Source organism: Euleptes europaea, chromosome 3 (genome assembly GCF_029931775.1).
Source record: "Euleptes europaea isolate rEulEur1 chromosome 3, rEulEur1.hap1, whole genome shotgun sequence".
Lineage (NCBI taxonomy): Eukaryota > Metazoa > Chordata > Lepidosauria > Squamata > Sphaerodactylidae > Euleptes > Euleptes europaea.
In genome coordinates, this window is record NC_079314.1 from 38,377,817 (window position 1) to 38,397,905 (window position 20,089).

A 20,089-nucleotide genomic window follows, 5' to 3' on the forward strand; every position below is an offset into this window, starting at 1 on the left:
TTTTACCTCAAAGGCTTTTTCTGTATGGTACTTAAAAACCTTTTTTGAGTGGGGCTAATAGGAATTTTTTTTAAAAGCTGATGATTTTCTATCTACAAGATAAAGATGGTATACAAGGTATGGTCTGTAGGCGATAGAGAATCTTGTGCACAGACAAAGACATGCAAGGAGACACAGCAGCAGAACACCACATGGTGAGGTAAGATGGAGAGAAAAGGTAAAGACATGAAGAAAGCCTGAACAAGAGCTCTAAAGATTATTCTACCTCTCTCTTAAATTTACCATTGTATGGGGTAAGTTTTGGACCCAGGGAAAGAGGATAACATTTATTGCTCATTTTATTTCCTTCAGCTTGGGTGTTGTTGTGCCTCTTTCATTTGTAACTAGTGATTGCTTTTTCAAGTTACATTTTTTTCTTCCTAAAATTGATGTTACAATAGTTACTGCTCCCACACCAAGCCTAACTTAACTCACGCCATATGGGGATTTCCCCCCAAATTGACAGCAACATGCTCCCACATTTAAAGGTGATGATGATGACGTTCTCCTCCAAACATAACTCATGGGCCACATAGGGCTTTCCTCTTTAATTTCTCACTCAACAAAATAAATTCTCCTTTGATCCAGCTCAAAGAAGGGATTGTGGGACTGCTGCAGGTAGAACATCCATGGGGATGCTGTGTGTGTGTGTTAAGTGCCGTCAAGTCGCTTCCGACTCATGGCAACCCTATGAATCAATGTCCTGCAAAGTGTCCTATCCTTAACAGCCTTGCTCAGATCTTGCAAATTCGAGGCCGTGGCTTCCTTTATAGAGTCAATCCATCTCTTGTTGGGTCTTCCTCTTTTCCTGCTGTCTTCAACTTTTCCAAGCATGATTGTCTTTTCCAGTGACTCTTGTCTTCTCATAATGTGTCCAAAGTACGACAGCCTATCCAGGGAGAGATGTGGAATAAAGTTCCACCTTCAAAATGGTGGAGCCAAGCTCTGCATTTCTTCTCCCCTTTTTAGACCTTTAATGGGGTATTCTTTGTTCATCGTTGAGCTGTGGTTCAGCTTTGCACCACGGCTCAGCTGGTAAGAGGGGTTGCTGTGGGGTGGCATGATTGTTATTGGTTAGCTTTTCTGTACCAATCTGATGGAGGGGAAGGAGGAGGTGTAGGGCACAATGCAATGGGCACAATGAGGATGAGACAAGTTGGATGCCACCTCCACCCACTTCAATGCCACTTGCTGCTGTTGCCTCAGCAGGATTGCATTTTCACACTCCCATTTGGAAGGAGCCCAAGATAGTAAGGGAAGCCAGAAAGAGTCCTACTTAGCCCTGAATAACTCTAGCCTGTTTGATTCGCAAGGTTTTCCCCAACCTCCATGGTAATTTGGAGTAGGAAGGTGATTCTAATTTGGAAGAGGATTCTCTTCAGAAACATGAAGACGGGGTCTGGCTGCAAGGCACCAGGCAAATATACCTCTTAACACCTGACTTGCTGGTGGCAGCAAAAAAGGAATCCTAGAATTCCTGGGGGCTGGTGGGCTTAAAGTTGGAGAGGTGCTCATTGAGCTCTAGCTGCTTGAGGCTGGGGCCAGATAAGTAAACTCCATGCCCCCAGTGGTAGAACAAATTGCCTGTGGGGTACATTTTTCCACAGTAAAGATGAAAGAGCCAGCAGAATATGCAGGACCATGCCTAATCTCACTATAGTTATTGAGAAAAATGGCTATTCCACACAGATGCTGACCCTTTGTTTCAGTACTGAGCAATCAGACCTTTGACAAAGGCCTCTTAGTGATCAGTACGTATGCCAGGAATCACAAAACGTCCAGTTGTATTAGCATTTAAACCTTCTTTAGTAGCTGGTATGGTATGCATCTAAACAATATGGTGGTAAGGGAAGATGGGTTTGGTTGAGATGACGGCAGCAAGATTAATGCCTGTCCACCATGGGTCAAGAGATTGGTGGCTATTTCTCCCCATGCATCTGATTAGGTGAAGAGTCATAGGTGAAGCTGGCTAGCAAGGCTGATGTTGAGAAGAGGACTGCACCTTTAATGGGGTGAGTCTTTCCTTGACAGCCTCAGTGAAAATATTGGGGGTTTTATTGGACAGCTTTCAATTTTATGAGTAGAAAACCAGGTCATCGTGGCCACTAGCAATGCCTTTTCTGCTTTCATTTATTATGGAACTTACATCCCTTCTTATATTCAGCTGACCTAGCCACACTGTTCTATTCTACTGTCACCTGAAGGTTATATTGTAATGTTCTCTATGTGGTGCTGTCCTTGAAGACAATTCAGAAACTTCCATTTGTCAAATCACTCCTACTTTAAAACCTGCATTAACCTATTTGTCTTCAGTTAAAGGGGCAGGTTCTTATCTTGAAAGCCATTCATTACCTAGAACCCCCATACTTGAGGGACTGCTTAAAACCCACCTGGCAGTGCCAACTGTCTCTCTTATAGAGTGGTGAGATCAGCCACTGTCTCTCTTATAGAGTGGTGAGATCAGCAGTGGCTCCAGTCCTGCCAGGAAATGTGAGGAAGGCTTCTACCCTCATGACCTCTAAGAAATTATGGAAAATCAAATTGCTTAGGAGGGCATTTGGTGATGGAGGAGGGCAGCAAATGCAATTTATACAACAAAAATGCAGGCTTTGAGGGCATGGTCACGCTGCTTTTGTGTTTGCTGGGTTTTACATTTTTATTTATTTATTTATTTTATGTTGTTGCCTGCCTTGGTTCCTTCTTTGGTACAGGAGAGACGCAGGCTATAAATATTTAATGACAAACTGTATTGATTGGATGAGGCAACCAGCCTGTAGGTGCCAAGCGGCAGCTCTGCAGCAGACCCTGACCAGGAGTAAAAACGGCTGGACTGGAGGTGATGTGACACTATTAATGGTTGGATGGGCCCCTCCCCACTTGCCACAGTGAGGCATAAAGAACTGGCAGAGGGGGCAGTGGGAGGGGGGGAAAGGGAGCAGCCACAGCCAGAGAGGCAGCAATGTTGTGGACAGGAAGTCCCTTCTAAGGAGCCTCCAGTCCCATAACCCCCTCCTTCCTTCGTTCCTGCTCCACCCCAAAAACCTCCTGCTGGTGGCAAAGAGTGAACTGGCAACCCTAGAAGGAAGGGAAGCTCCCCCTGATTCATTGTGGTTTTCCCTCCCCCCTGATTCATTGTGGTTTCCCCTTGATAAATTATTCATTTTCATTGCACCATCAGTGAACAAGCAAAGTCTACTTAACCAACCACATGTAGTATGCAATGTGCATGATGATAGCAGGGAGACAAAAAGGCATGAAATCTCTTCTGTAGTCTGTGTCGACCAGGTTTTTTTTTTTTTTTACTGATTAATTTCCCCCCTTTCCTGTTCCCCACATTATATCAAGTGGGAAAAGCAGCCAAGCCAAGGGCACTTTCACACAGCCCAAATAACGCACTTTCAATCCACTTTCAGTGCACCTAAACGATCATTTGCAAGTGGATTTTGCCAGTTCACACAGTAAAATCCACCTTCAAAGTGCATTGAAAGAGCATTATTTGGGCTGTGTTATGCTACCTGGCCATTGCGAGAATGGTCTCTGGCTTGACTGAGGCATATCCATATGCAAATTCTGGAGGATGCAAGCTTTAGATTCAGTGAAACGTCAGTCAGGGCTTTCATTCTTTTGTGAGGAAAAGACAAACAAATTTTGGTTCAAATCAAATATCCCTAATAATGCCGCTAATATATTCCTTTACTTTCTCACAAATTGAACTACGACCTGGATTATAACTTTCATCAGTGTTTAGGATTGGAAAATGTAGAGAAGCATAAAGAAAGAAAAAAGACAGGCAAGTTAAACAATACTTCTGGAATTCCCAAAGAAGAATTCACAATTTGGACACATATAAACAGACTGCATGAAATCCTCTGATGTCTAGCTGTTACAAACCATGTACTTGCAAAAGTGGAACTCTTCACTCAGGGAAATGACCCAAGTCTCTTAAATGAGGAACTAATAGGAATAGTGCCAAATATAGTTTGCATTTTTGTCTTTTCTAGAAGGAAACATCAGGTTTCTCATCTGCATAAAGTAATACTTGTGTTTGACTTAAATACAAATGTATATTAAGTATAAAAATATGTATCAGATGTGTTTAAAAAATACTTTTGGTTTTAATTAAATTATTTTAAAGTTTGTAAGTTGGCTTTGAGTTCTATGTAACAGAAAAGTGGCATATAAACTGTTACAGTAGGAAAGGGGGAATGGTGCCTTTCCTTGCTGGGAAGTTCCCTTAGACCAAGGGTTCCCTGAAAAGTACCCTGGTAACCCGCACCACCACTCAAGACCTCTTGAGAACTTCTAGACTGACCTGCTGAGAAGGCTCTCTTCCAGCACAGTATTAGAACAATAATAAAATAACTTTTAACCGACCTGGTAGCACCCTTACAGTCTAGCACATGGGGAAGATATTAAGAGTGATATCCCAGAGAAATAGATTGTACTACGTGAAGCCAAAAATGTCTTTATAAAAAGGTTTGTTGTAAAAAAAAAAAAAGACAAAAAAAGAGAAAGGGCTGCTGGATTCAAAAGGGGGTGGAAAAAAGGCATGCAAAATACATGTGTTCTCTTGTTATCTGCTTTGGGCCTGCCTTGTAGCAGGCTGTTTCTAGATAGCATTTTGGCTTTGTTGATGTGTTTCTTTACTTTACTGGGTGGGCACTGTAATACCAAGAGGTGATTGTAAATCCTTCAGGTGGCAATCCTTATCAGAGAGGTTAGAACACATGTGGTTTTAACAAAGTGCCTGCCTGTAGACAGTGGATGGTTTGCTGTGCTTTGGGAGGTAGCTGGAAGACTGCAGATATGTATGGTGGTCAGTGGACTTCTGGTGTGAGATAGATAGGGCTACCAGGCCTCACTGCAGCAGCCCTAAATACCCACCACTGCTCCAAACTGCAACAGAAGGGAAAAAATGGCAACATCAGCTGCATTGCTACATCACTTCGGGGGAAACCCAGAAGTGGCATAGGTTAGCTCTAGGAATCACCAGAAACTCTATGGTTTTAAAATGATTAAACTGAGGCTATCGTACTTTGGTCACATTATGAGAAGACAAGAGTCAATGGAAAAGACAATAATGCTAGGAAAGGTTGAAGGCAGCAGGAAAAGAGGCAGACCCAACATAATATGCATTGACTCTATAAAGCAGGGGTGGGGAACCTTTTTTCCACCAAGGGCCATTTGGATATTTATAACATCATTCGCGGGCCATACAAAATTACCAACTTAAAAATTAGCCGACCAAGCCCAAAGCTGGCAGCTGCCCCAGATGACCCCACGGGCCAGCAGGCAGGCATCCAACTGGTGGCGCGCCCACCCACCTGGTGGCACAGGATGGTCTGTTGCACCAGCCGGGCAGAGCCATCCAGCCGCACGCCAGAGTTGCTCCTGCTCTGCATGGTCGGGGCCGGATTCTACAGCCTGCTCCTGCTACCTCCCCCTGCAGGGATGAAATGAGGACACACTGGCTAAGAACTCCCCCCCCACCCACACACACATTCTCGCCCTGTCCCCTTTAACCCCTCTATTGCTACCACTTCCGCCCCCAGCCCTCTTGTAGTACAGAGGGAATACGTCTCTCCATGGCCCAGGTGGGAAAGGATTAACAAAGTTTCTTGGGCAGTCCTAGCAGCTCCATAGCTAACGAATCTTCTGCAAGGGGGAATAAAGTTTTTTTCTCGGCAAAACAAACTCACATCCGCCTTGAATAGAGGCTACTCCTGTCCGCGGGAGGGGACGGATCACCAGTCTTAGATCCTTCTGAGCTAGAGATCTGCTAGGACCAACAAAGGGCCAGACCGAATGATTTCGCAGGCCTTAAACAGCCCCCAGGCCTGACGTTCCCCACCCCTGCTATAAAGGAATCCATGGCCCTCAGTTTGTAAGATCGGAGTAAGCCTGCTAACAATTAGGACATTTTGGAAGACATTGATTCATAGGGTTGCCATGAGTCGGAAGCGACTTGATGGCACTTAACACACACACACTACATTACATTAAATGAATCATTTGAGTATTTTAGAATGTGCAAGTTGCATGGAGCAGACCCATGAGGACATTCTTATGTTCTCATATCTGGATGCTTTCTCACAGTGGCTTCATGTAGATGTCAAACAGCCTGGGCGACAGGATGGACCCTGTGGGGCCTCATAGGACAATACTGCCAAAAGAACTACAGAGATTATGTATGTGAAATGGCTGAAAAGTGTTACATAATTTCTAAGTTGCAATATTAATGTATTCTAGCTATTCAAAATGCTCAAGGGAGCACCACAAAACACAGTAAAAATGGCTTACTTCAGTGTGAGAGTGATTACTTCAGAAGATTCCATTATCCATTTTCTAAAATCACCCCCTCCTATGTTTCCCTGAAAATGTATTTTTCTCTGATGTACTTGTTAATGATTCGGAGTCCACATTTGTTTCATTTTTATCCCACCTTTTCTCCAATGAACTTGGGGTGGCATACTTGGTCTCTATTTTATCATCGCACCAACTTTGTGAGGTTGTTCAGGCGGAGGGAGAATGACAGGTCCAAGGTCATCCAGTGAGCTTCATGGTAGGTGGATCTGGGCCTCTATAGTCTGACACAATAACCGCTACACATTGGCACCTGTTTCTGTCCTCTCAGTACATCACCCAGCACATGTTGGCGCATTATACAAGTTAAAGAGTTAACTTGTATGACAAGTTAAACTGGTATGTTTGTCTTCAGACATAAATAAATTTACTTATGACAGCCATATGCTTTCCTACTTCTGATGAGCTCAAAACAGCAGATACAAGGATATGTTCTAATGGAATTCTCAAAGCAAGCTTGTTAGGTAGATTAGGGGAAAGGATAGTGATCAGGGCACCATTTTAAAATAGTAATGATGTGGCTAGATGTCCCTGATTTCTCAGCAACATTTAAAGGCCTTCTGTATTTGAGATTAAGTTACAGAAAAACACTGTGATTTAAGAACATTTCACCATAGCAACTTAGCAACACAAACATTCACCCTCCCTGCACTTTTTTAAAGCCCAAGAATTTGTATACTTGGCAGGTATTCATCTCTCAGCTGCCGCATCTGTCTCACCTCCCCGACTACCTTACTGCGCCAGCTCTGGATTGTTTTGATAATTATTTGTTGGATCCTGTTACCGTTTCCTTCCCTCACAAAAATAACCCTCTTTCCCACTGTTCTCGTTATGAGAGATGGGATCCAGAAAGGGAAATAGCTCTCCATATTTGACTCCCGCACGGGATATCAACTGTCATTGGGCAGATGGCACAGCATGGCTGCCATGCACAGAGGGCCATTCCTTTCATTAATGAGGTTCCCCTTGGTCAGTGAGATATCTGCACTAATTTTGTAAGGAAATCTCATTCACAGGGGGTCACCTTTCGTGGCTCGGAACCTATCCTCTTTCTACCCCTTTCGTCTCAATGGAACTTTCCAAAATATGTTCATTTCTCCAATTCCTCATTCTGAATATTCACAAAGGAAAAATAGCTAGTCCTCAGCAATATTGTTTATGCCACAAGCAGTTATATGGGTGCAAAGTCCCTTATTATTTGCCTCCTCTTCTATCTAAGGTAAATAATGTCCTCAGGCATTAATCTCAGGGGATTTTCATTACAAGTTCTACAAGTCACTCGCTTTGTACTGTTTTACAATACACACTCTTTTGACTAGATAAGTGTCCTTTGGCTTAATAAACCTGTACACAGTCCCCATGTGGATTGTAATCTCACATAGAGAAAATGCTGGAGATGGGGCAGGGGGATTCTGAACTTCAAATGAGCCCCTGCACTGAGGGGGCATCCAAAAACACAGCTGGCTCTGACAACATGAAGTTTCCATCATGCCCCCTTGAGCTGCCCACAGGGGAGGGACTTTTTTTAGCCTCTTTACATCTTCAGAGCAAACACCGCCGCCCTCCTGTGAATACACATTCCTGTGGGGTAGCCTGAGGTCAGGAAGGCTCCCATGCTCCTGGCATTTTGCAAACTATGTAAAACAAAATTGTTCAGGACATTTCTATAAACATAATAGGGCTATACCCTGATCTGGATAACCCAGGCTAGCCCGATCTTAGAAGCTAAGCAGAGTTGGCTCTGATCAGTATTTGGTTGGGAGACCACCAAGCAATACTAGGGTCGCTATACAGAGGCAGGAAATGGCAAACCACCTCTGAACATCTCTTGCCTTACAAACCTCATGGTTTTCATCTGTGACTTGATGGGCGGGGGGAGGCTGCAACACAACAGACCGGCCCAGGAAAATAACTGTGTTTCGACTGGTAAATACCATGTTCTGAATGTATTAACATGTCATGTTTAATACTTATGCTTTGTTCAGATGACAGCTCTGTTTCAAAAGTCTAGAGTTAGATTGCTTTTTAGATGTATCATCTTATTGATTGCATTGATTTACATTTTGTAATCTGCTTTGAGTCTCCCTGAGAAAGGCAGACTATAAATAACACAAATAAGTATTAGCAAAACAAGACATGCTCACTTACTTCTGGGCTTAAGTCCCTTACTATTTGCCTCCTAATCTGTTCAAAATAATTTCCTCAGAAATAAGAGGTCTGTCGGACTATCGTGGAACACTGTCTCTTTGCTTTGCTCTGAGTCTGTCACAACACATTTTTACCCTTTCATTCCTTAATTTATGAGTTACTTTTTTCCCCTCTCTACTTGATTCCAACATTTTACTCCCCCTCTTCCTGCAGCCCACTTTGATATCAAGGCTCTCTACCCCTGATAAGTGCTAATTCTATTCTAGTCAGTCACACTTAGAAGATTTATGATAGGATCCAAACCTTTCTAAGTCAGCTCCTTAACACAGAGAATTTAGAGTTGAAAGACTTGTGATAGATTTCTTCCTAAACTCCTGCAGGGGATTCCTAGTGCAAATTGGAGGGGCATGACAAATGTTTGATGGGGCAGTGCCCTCATTTTGCCCCACCAGGGCTATAGGCCTGCCGATGCATGTATAGCTGCACCACTTCTTTTGCTGCTGCAATGTCACACTGATATGGGGTAGGGCCTGGCTTCTCCCCCAATACTGCCCATTTCTGGGCCCTATTACCAGTGTAGTCACAAGTGCACTTGGGGTCACACCAGCATAATGCTGATGCCACATCAGCATAATCACTCTAGGTATGCCCCCTTATGTCTGCATTTCACTGGCATGGGGGTTTAGACAACATCCCAGCCAAGTTGCAGGCTGGCAGTCGGATTGCACTCTTAAGTATTTATTTATGTAGATTTATATCCCACTCTCATCCCTGCCAAGGCCGGGCTGAGGGCAGCTGACATCATTAAAACAAAACAATATAGTAAAACCATAGCGTACCATATACAACCTTTAAAATTTAAACTGGTTTCCAATTATTAAACTACTATAAAATTACAAGATTTTAGTTTTTATTTTGTAGCCAGCGAAAGTTACTGCTCATAATTTCCTTTTTGTAGCACCACTACAAATCGACGATTATTTATTTCTAAGAAAGGGCAGTCCAAAGGAAAAACTTAGTCATGGTGGAAGGAGAAGGCCCTGAAAAATCTCCAAGGCCAGCAGCCGCCAGAAGCCTCAGCAGTGCAGCGATGCCCATGTGGGCCAGCCCGGCGCTAAATTGTGGCTGAAGTTTTAAAATCACCACGAATCAGATGTCAAAAGTGACGAAAACCCCACGGAAATCCAACGGGTGAATGATGTGTGGCACCACCGGGACGAAGAGTCAGTCATTTTTGCACCCAAGGCAAGGCTAACTACTTGTGCCCCCACCCCACCCCCCATTGCTAACCGGTTTTCAAAAACAGATGTCTTGTAGGAAAAATAAAAGCACAACACTTTTTTAGAAGACCTGACAACTAATTATATTCCATAGCACTGTTGCGGTACTTATCTTAAAGGAAAAAATATATAAATTTTCAGTTGCATTTTCCCCCCCAAGAAACTGATCTTTTTAATTCACAGTGGGTCGCCGTGTTAGTCTGTCTGCAGTAGTAGAAAAGGGCAAGAGTCCAGGAGCACCTTAAAGACGAACAAAATATTTTCTGGTAGGGTATGAGCTTTCGAGAGCCACAGCTCACTTCTTCAGATCTGAAGAAGTGAGCTGTGGCTCACGAAAGCTCCTACCCTGCCAGAAAATATTTTTGTTCGTCTTTAAGGTGCTCCTGGACTCTTGCCCCTTTCTACTACTGATCTGTTTAAAACTGCGCCCCTCCGAGGCCTGCCCCCTAGGCGACCGCCTGGTTCGCCTAACGGTAGCCCCAGCCGCACAGCTCGGTTCAGCCTCCGCCCCTCCTCAACGGCAACGAGCCCCACGGGCCAGTTTCCTTCGCCGCTCCAAAGCCCCTTCAGCGCCGCTCGCTGGATCCCTCCGCGCGCTCCGGCAAGGGCGGCCACCCGGCCTCTCCGGCGAGGAAGTCGCCTTCCAGGGTCGGGAGGCGGGCCGGGCCGCCGATTTGGTTTCGCCCAATGAGAGCCCGCGGCGGCGGGCGGCGCCCAATCACGGCTCCCGCCACCGCAGCGGGGGCGGGCGGAGCCCCGGAGGGGCGGGGACAAGAGCGTCCTGGGCCGCAGACTGGAGAGCGGCTGGGGTAGCGCGGCGGACGGGCCGAGCGGGGCAGGGTAGGACGGGACCAGGCAGGGCGGGACCGGCCGACCGGGCGCTGGGAGTGGCTCTGCCGGAGAGACTCGTCAGCGCGGAGCTTCGTGAGGTGAGTGGGGGCAGCGCGTGGGGACGCGCAGGCGTGTGTGTGTGTGTGGGGGGGGGGGGGTGCCAAGCCCACCGAGGGGGGAGGGGTGCCGCCGCCATTTGTTCTCTCAGAGGCAGGTCGAGGGAGAGGCGTTGGAGACCCAGCTTCCGCCGTAGCCCGCCTGTGTACCTTTCGAGGTTCTCGGGTGGGCTGCGTGAGGAAGAGGAGGGAGGGCGTGACCTGTCCTCTTGGCGCTGCCCCGGGGAGGGAGGGAGGGAGGGAGAGGGGGAAGCAATCCGTTCTGCCCTCGCAACACCCCTGCCAGGTAGACTCGGCTGGGCGAAAAGCGTCTGGTTCAACCTCACAGTTCAGCGTCTGGTAGCCTCTGAAGACTCGGGCTGGGGTTTGAACTCGGGCCTGCCTGCTGCACTGGTTCTGGAGTCGCTGACAGTGCCCTAGAGTGCCCCGCGTCATTGCTGAGCTGGATCAGGGGCAGAGTGGTTAGGCGTGATTGTCTGTATCTGAGATGTAGTGAAATCTTCCTTGCGGTGGAAGATGACCTTGTGGTCATCCTTTTCCTGAATTGTGGTCGCCAGCCCAGTGACTAGGACAGTGGTTCCCAACCTTTTTTTGACCAGGGACCACTAGGACTTTTTTGTTCGGTGCAGGGACCCCAAGGTTCAAAATAAAAATTCAGAGAATTTGAAAATAAACTTTAATCATAACTGTTAGTTAAACATTAAACTTAGAATAATATTTGAATATATATTTTTATAATAGAGAAATTTTAATTGAAAATATTAATTTATTATGGGTTTATAAGTTTGTTTCGCGGACCTTAATTTAGTTCTGGGGGTCCACGGACCCCTGGTTGGGAACCAGTGGACTAGGAGGACAGGATGGTGGCGGCCACCCCCTTTCAGTTCCTGATGAAGTCTTCTGAACATGCAGGGCCGTCTTAACTTCTCCACTGGGGAAAATGCTTGGGTCTTGGGTGATGGCTTGTCCTGGTTACAATGGGGGTTACTGCCCTTTGTATTCCCAGCGGTGTATTAAGAGTTTGAAAATGTTATAAAAAACATCGCTTTAAAAGGGTTTTTGGATACCACGGCTTATAAATGGTTGGAAGACGTCTTCACAGCTAAAGGGGCCAAACAAAGTGTGAACAGTATTTTTTATAACGTTTTCAAACTCTCAATACATTGGTGGGAATACATAGAAAGTGCGAACAGTATTTTTTATAACATTTTCAAACTTAATACGTTGCTGGGAATACAAGTGCGGTAACCCCCATTGTTTGGGAGGTCAAAGAGGAGGGGGAACAATGTCTCTTTGCAGCCTGGTGTTCTGACTGTTCTGAAAGAAGCGGGGGGGGGTGATTTCTCTTGAAGAAGGTGACCCTGGACCCGAACGTCTTATGTAACTGTCTTTCAGTGGCTGCCATTGCCCATTCTTGAACAAGTGGTGGTCCTGCTCAGTGGGTGGTGGCTACTTAGCTTTGGGGGGTCTTAGAGGAGACTGAGCATCTGGACCCATTTTAATCTGGGTTTGGGACTGAAATGGCCTTGGTCACCCAGACTGATGATCTTCCTCTGGAAAAGTGTGGTTGTGGCTGACCAGTTCCAGGAGGTGGGTGCTGAGGACTGCTGCTTGTCCCTGTGGTATTTGTGCTGGGGCGGGGGGAGTCCCATGAGGATCCATCTTGTGTCTCATGCTGTTTAACATCTACATGAAACTTCTGGAAGAGATCATCGTGGGATTTGGAGTGCCACCAATATTCAGATGACACCCAGCTCCATTTCTCATTAACAACTAAGTGGGATGGGTCTGTGGAAGTCCTGGATCTAATGATTAGAGAAGAGAAATGAGATGGATAAGAGCCAATAAACTGAACCTCAGTCCAAACAAGGGAGAAAAGCAGGGTTATGCATACCAAAATAAATTAAGTTTTTTTCCCAAGCCCTGCTGTCTCTGTCCCTGCCTTCAGGAGGAGTTAGGTGGTGACCAGAGATGAGGCTTTTTCACTTATGGTACTCTACTTTTGCAGTGTCTTCTCCCTTGAGGCTTGCCTGTCTCCTACTTTCCTTTAAACACCAGGTCAAAACATTTATTTTTACATAGGCATTTTTTTCCACTAAGGAGTTATATCTTTTTTGTTGTGTTATGGTCTGCTTCTGGCCTGAGGACTGTTCAATCAGTATCATTTTACCTGTTCAATACTATGCTGTTTTAATGCACAACTTGTTTTCAATGGCTGCCTTTTTAATGGCCTTGTGTTATTGATTTAGTAATGTCACCTTGAACAGAGGCCACATATACATTTTCTGAATGACATAAGCACACAGCATGGATGTGGTTCTCCATTTGCTTATCTAATTAAAAAATTAACCTTCATCCTCATGGGTCACTTGGGCACATCATTACTTGTTACAGTTCCATACTAGATTGATGAATATAATATTCCTTCTACCTTGTTAGAGAAGACACATAAATAAACATTTTAGCTTTGGCTGTGTAAGTCGAATCAAAACCAATCAGGTGGCTTCATAATGTGCTTTTTAAATATTTGGATTATTACATGTAATTAGAAATTTAGCAAGCCCCGTGGCGCAGAGTGGTAAGCTGCAATACTGCAGTCAAAGCTCTGGTCACAACCTGAGTTCGATCCCGACGGAAGTTGGTTTCAGGTAACCGGCTCAAGGTTGACTCAGGCTTCCATACTTCCGAGGTCGGTAAAATGAGTAACCAGCTTGCTGGGGATATAGTGTAGAGGACTGGTAAGCTGCAATACTGCAGTCAAAGCAAGTTGGTTTCAGGTAGCCGGCTCAAGGTTGACTCAGGCTTCCATACTTCCGAGGTCGGTAAAATGAGTAACCAGCTTGCTGGGGATATAGTGTAGAGGACTGGGGAAGGCAATGGCAAACCACCCCATAAACATAATCTGCCTAGTAAACGTCATGATGTGATGTCACCCCATGGGTCAGTAATGACCTGGTGCTTGCACAGGGGATTACCTTTACCTAATTAGAAATTTGAAATTGCCAGTGGCTCCCAGTGAATAAAATATGGTTATTGAAAAGGGAATCCTAAGGGGTAGCTGGAAGTGTGGCCAGTGGGCAAAAACAAAACTGAATAAGTAAAGCTGTAGTGCAGGAATGGGTTGAATTCTATGTTGGTTATGATGAACTTGGTAAATTCTGTGGTCATTTTTATTACAGTATTTGGAGGTTCCAGTGAGCAGTGTTGGTCTGAAGGGAAACCAGATATTTGTGTTTGTTCTCTCATTCAGGTAAATGAGAACGATAAAACAATTTTAATTTTATTGAATGTTCAGAAGTAGTTATGGGGCAAGATTTAAAGGTGGTGGTAATTAATTCTTCTTGACTGCTGGGAAACTTTTCATTGACTTATTTAGAAAAAGGAAATAAGTGATATTTCTGTTAATCTGGCTTTGTTGTCAGCACCCCCCCCCCCAAGGTTTTAGGGCACTAGTGTTTTGTGGTTAGATTGTCATACTAGGATCTGGGGTCTCAGGTTCAAATCTTCACTCTGCCGTGGAAATTTGCTGGTTGACCTTGGGCCAGTCTCACACACTCAGCCTAACCTCTACCTCACGTGGTAGTTGCAAGGGTAAAATGGAGTGGTCCCCACTAGGGAGAAAGGCATAGTATTAATGAAGTTAATAAAGTCTGTGATGACCCTTGATTGCATATAAGTGATGCCTTCTGAGTAGCGGTTATATATTAATAGGAAGTTTTGAAATTTCCTACAGCCGGTGTTGCTTGCTGTAAGAAATACAACCGTGCTGTGGTATACAATAACACCTTATGTGTCACAGCTGGTGGAAAGAAATACTATAAACGTTAAATAATGAACTAATGATTTTTTGGCGGGTAGTTTTAGAATCTGGCTGCATCATTCCTCAGGTAGTTATTGACTTTATTTGTAGAGTATCAGATGCTGATCCTGCTGGACTACTTGCTTCTGTCTGCACCATTTGGAAGAGACTAATCGCATAGGCAAGACATTTCACCTAGTCATTTATACCTTTTCAAAATATGCAGCTTTTCTGGTGGCCAACCAACTCTTCTGATTGAAATCACAGACTGGTTAGGATAATTCTACCCGTAGATGTGTATTTTGTTTAGCTCCTCTGTAATTATCCAAATAAATTTGATCATGGTCTTTACTGAGGTATACAGCAAAACAAACCTAAGTGCTGCATAAAATGTTTTTATGTCTCTTCCTTTCCTTTCTTAACACTTTGAAAGCATGAGTTATAATATTTATATTCCTCTTTTTTCCTAGTCACTGGGACTCCTAATAGTTTACTTCAGTGAAACCAGTAAAAATCTTATTTCACAAAAATTTAGCACAAATAACTTTAAAGCAAGTGATTTACTCATAATAATGACCTCCACTCACAAGCATGTTGAAAAACCCTGCCTTACAAAGCCTCTGAAATCTCCATTATTTCTTTGCAAGGTTGGGACTTTCCTTGTGACTTCAGGAAGCCCTTACAGAAAACAGAAATGGCTACTGAGAAGGCCCAAGCAGAAACACTTCTAAATAACCTTAGTAGAGAAATTAATAATCCCTGGTCTGATGGTTGGATCTGCCCTGTGGGTATGAGACAGTTGAGACAGTCCTGCAGATACATTCAAAATGTCTAACTCCTGTCAATGCAGCTGCCACATTCTGCACCAATTGTAAAATCTATGTTGTCTTCAAGGCCAGCCCTGCATAGAACACATTTTGGTAGCCCAGTCTCATGGTAACCATAGCATGGATTATCATAGCTAGGTCAGCTGAGTCTAAAAAAAAAGGAAACAACTACATTTCCATTCCGGGTGAAGTTGGAAAAAAAAAACACTTTTTGCTGCCTGATTTGATGACTTTTCCAGTAGGAGGGCTGGATCCATCTGAACTCTCAAACTCATAACAGTCGGTTAATGATAAAGCACATCTAATGTGGCTAACATATCACCCTCCAGAATTTCAGCCTTCCCACTCAGTATCACACCTATTTTACCAGGTTTAAACTACCACATATTCTTCTTCAGCCATTTGACCACACCCTGTCTTAACATGGAGAGGGCTGCTTCTGGAGACGTATTCAGTGTATAGCTGGATATCATTGGCATGTTAATGACAGTCCATTTCAAATCGTTGGACAATCTTGGTGAACGGTCATAATAAATACCATGTTAAAAACATCAGTGACAATTCTGAGCCTTGTGGATTAAGCAATAACCTGTTTCTGCATATGGTCAGGTAAAAAAGACTGAGTCTAGTTTTTTGCTGATCTTCTAATGTAATATTCAAGGTACCTGAGAAGTTGAAATGAATGGGTTTAGACTAGAGTAACTCTCTTTAGGATTGCACTGATAGTGTGCAGTAATGAAAGCTATGAGTAAATCCAGCAGGATTAACATTAAACTGCACACAGTATTCCAAATCACCATAGATCTGTACAGGGGCATTACAATATTAAAAAGGTAAAGGTCCCCTGGGCAAGCACCGGGTCCTTCCTGGCCCATGGGGTGACGTCACATCCCAACGTTTACTAGGCAGGCTTTGTTTTACAGGGTGGTTTGCCAGTGCCTTCCCCAGTCATCTTCCCTTTACCCCCAGCAAGCTTTTTTTTTTTTTTACTGACCTCAGAAGGATGGAGGGCTGAGTCAACCTTGAGCCTGCTACCTGAAACCAACTTCCATTGGGATCGAACTCAGGTCGTGAGCAGAGCTTGGACTGCAGTACTGCAGCTTACCACTCTGCACCACGGGGCTCCTTATTACAATATTAGCTGTTTTATTTTCAGTCCTTTACCTAATACTGTCCAGTATGGAGTTTGCGTTTTCCCTGCTCCCACACACTGAGTCAGATCATTTGATAGAGCTGTCCAGTACATGCCCAGAATCTTTTTTTCTCAGTTCCAGCATATATTTAAAATTAGGATTTTTTTTGTCCCAGTGTGCAGTTTTTGTTCAGTTGTGCATATTGAACTTCATTCGCTATGCTGTTGCACACTCACCCAATTTAGAGAGATCCTTCTGGAGTTCTTCATCATTCTGAACAATTTGGTGTCATCTGCAAACTTGACCACAACACTGCTTACATACAATGCTTACATACAATTACAGAGCAATAATGAACAAATTAAATAACACCAATCCCAGTACTGATGGGCATGGGTCCCTGCTGCTCAGTTCCCTCCATTGCGAAGAATTGTTCATCTATTCCTACTCTCTGCTTCCTGTCATTTAACCAATTTTGAATCTATATTTTTCACCCTCTTACTGCATAACTTCCTAAGCTTATTCAGAGGTCATTGGTTAAATATCTTATCAAAAGCCTTTTGGAAGTCCAAGTATATAATACCTTTTAGATCACCCTTATCTGTATGCTTGTTAACTTGGTCAAAAAACTATAAAAGCATGGTGAGTAAGGACTTTGCAGAAGTCATGTTGATTTCCACTCAGCAGGTTTTATTTTTCTGTGTACTTAATTCTTCCAATGCATAGTCATTTATGATATCTAGGAACCTCATTTCTGCAGCCTGACTCTAACATACATTTGCCCATTCAAAGTGAAGGTAATTGAAGTCTCCTAGTATTACAAGATTTTCTGCTTTAGACACTTCCCTTATTTCCTTCTCCATCTCAATGATTTTGATCCGGTAGATCAGGGGTGGGGAACCTTTTTCCTGCCAAGGGCTATTTGCACATTTATGACATCATTCAGGGGCCATACCAGGTGTAGATCTCCTGGTGGGGGGGGGAAGAGGCTAGGGTTGCCAGGTCTCCAGCCACCACCTGGAGGTTGGCAACCCAGGGGAGGCCACACAGAGAAGGCCTGCAGGGTGCCCCCACTCCCCCCTCCCAGGCGGAAGGGCAGCCAGCAGTGGGCCCGAGAAAACGAGGTGCCAGGGGGGCGAGGCCCACAGTCGATCGGCAAGGGAGGAAGGAAAACAGAGAAAGAGGGAAAGGGAGGGAAGGAGAAAGGGAGAAAGAAAGAAAAGGACAGAGGGAGACAAAGAAAGAGGGAGAAAGAGTGACAGAAAAAGAGGAAGAAAAGAGAGAAAAGCCTTCCCACACACACACACCCGCGCACGCTGGCCCCGTGTGACCAGGCCCCAGCCTCCCCTGCCCAAACACACCCGGCGGCGCACAGAGCCCCACGCAACCGGGCCCCAGTCTCCATGCCCTCTCCTCCCCAGAGTCCACAAAATGGCCCCCCTGAAGCCCGATCGGCTCCTGCATGCATGCTCTGCTGCCGGGAGCTGCCAGCCTCTTTCCCCCTCCCTCTCGCTGTTCAACAGACGACAGTCGGCGAGAGGAGGTCCAAAGGGCACCACAGCACCGCTGTAAGCCGTGGTGCCAGGAACACCCTCTGGGAGGGCCGCCCTGCGCCCCGCCTCTGCAGCGGGGCCCCAGAGCTCCCGAGGGCCACAAAAAATGTCCTCGGGGGCCGCATACGGCCCCCGGGCCTGAGGTTCCCCACCCCTGCGGTAGATGATAAGACCCCCCTCACACACCTTTAAGTAATCCTTGTGGCTTGGTATATCTACACAGAATGATTTGTATCTTATTTGACTCTTTGACCTCTTTGATAAACAGAGCAACACTACCCCCAACATGTCCTTCCCTGTTCTCACTATAGAGTTTATAGCCAAGGATGATTTGCCCCATTCCAACAAGTTTCTGAGATGCTCATTATATCTAAATTATATTTAGCACCAAGCACTCTAACTCCTCTACCTTGGCTTGGAGGCTTGTAACATTGGCAAATAGAGACCTATACTTGCTTTTCTTCTGTAGGTATCCCTACTTCCCTAGGCCCCTAGGTTTTCTCACATAGTCCTCCTTTACTGCCCTACCCTCATTCTCAAGTTTTAGAGTTCTTCTTCCTGCTTTCCCCCAAGAATTTACCACACCATCCCTTTGGAATGAGTCATGCTGAACCGGAGGTTCTCCAACTCCTGTTGGCTTTTCCCCAGGAGTTAGTTTAAACTGCTGTATCACCTTTTTGATATTAAATGCTAGCAGCCTGGTTCCATTTCAGTTCAAGTGAAGCCAGTCTCTTTTGTATGTGTTTGGGGGTTACCGCACTTTGTATTCCCAGCAATGTATTAAGAGTTTGAAAATGTTGTAAAAAACATCGCTTTAAAAGGGTTTTTGGATACCACGGCTTATAAATGGTTGGAAGACGTCTTCACAGCTAAAGGGGCCAAACAAAGTGCGAACCAAACAAAGTGCGAACAGTATTTTTTATAACGTTTTCAAACTCTTAATACATCGCTGGGAATACAAGTGCGGTAACAGCCTTTGGCTTGTCCTAGAAAATTCCCCAGTGCCTAACAATTGTAAACCATCCCCAGCTCCATTTTATTTGCACATTGAGACCCCTAATTTCCACCTGTTTAACTGGTCCTGCATATGGAGCTGGTAGCAATTCTGAGAATGCTGCCTTAGAGGTCCTGGCTTTTAACCTTCTGCCAAGTATCCTACCTGTTTTCCTCCAGGACCACTTGACTGTATTTTCCAATGTCATTGGTGCCAACTCCTCCCCCTTGCTAGCTATCAGTCTATCTAGGTAGCCCTTGATGTCTGCAACCCTCACACCAGGAATGCAAATCACTATTTGATCAAAACTCCTTCTGCAGATCCCACTCTTTACATTCCTAATAATTGAATCAGTCACTACCAAAGCCCACCTCCCCCAACCTCATAGTTGGACAGAATCCAATTACTGAATTATAAAAGTAATGTCTAGGGTAGAGGGCGTTTCTCCACAACATCCAACCAAGTTAACTTTTAATTTTTAATGCAGTCTTATCTATGATACAGTCCCCTTAATCCTTTTTACCATAATAATAATCTCACAACAGGAAGTCTCAAATCCTTCCCCTGCTTCCCAGTATGATTGAAGATGGTTCCTGATGCAGCCTGAATTATTTTGTGAGTACTTTGGAGGCTGCAAAAGATGGAAATGTAACCAATGATTTCAAATATTATGTTTTGTCATCTTTAATGCCAGCTGTCACAGCATTTCATGTCACACCCTCTCTTTGTATTCTTGTTGATATGGTTATTTGTTCCAGTTTTGTAGCAGTTGGCTGCATGTTCTAAGAACTGTGGGAAAGTATTTCTGGCAGTCATTTTATTTTGTAAATACTTTTGAAAAATAAGCCTTATCCTAAGTTTACATCTAAGGTTAGAATTTTTAGCTCTCCTTCAGAATAACTGATCTTTAGCTTTTGGTCTGTGGATTGCCACAGACAGGTACTCTTATAAAACTGAATGAAGTATCTGATGGAAATCCTTCTGTCTATTAAAGTTTGGTAGGCTC

General features: G+C 44.5%; 2 protein-coding genes across 3 annotated transcripts in view; one reads left to right on the plus strand and one right to left on the minus strand.

The window, feature by feature from the left end:
- The window catches only part of TSPO (translocator protein), a 108,329-nt gene that overhangs the window by 66,082 nt on the left and 22,158 nt on the right, over window positions 1-20,089 (minus strand). The gene's annotated exons all lie outside the window — the stretch shown is intronic.
- The window catches only part of PACSIN2 (protein kinase C and casein kinase substrate in neurons 2), a 55,312-nt gene continuing 45,909 nt past the window's right edge, over window positions 10,687-20,089 (plus strand). For both annotated transcript variants that reach the window (XM_056845805.1, XM_056845806.1), the window contains exon 1: window positions 10,687-10,759. The gene's annotated coding sequence lies outside the window, so the exon portion shown is untranslated. The remainder of the gene's footprint in view (window positions 10,760-20,089) is intronic.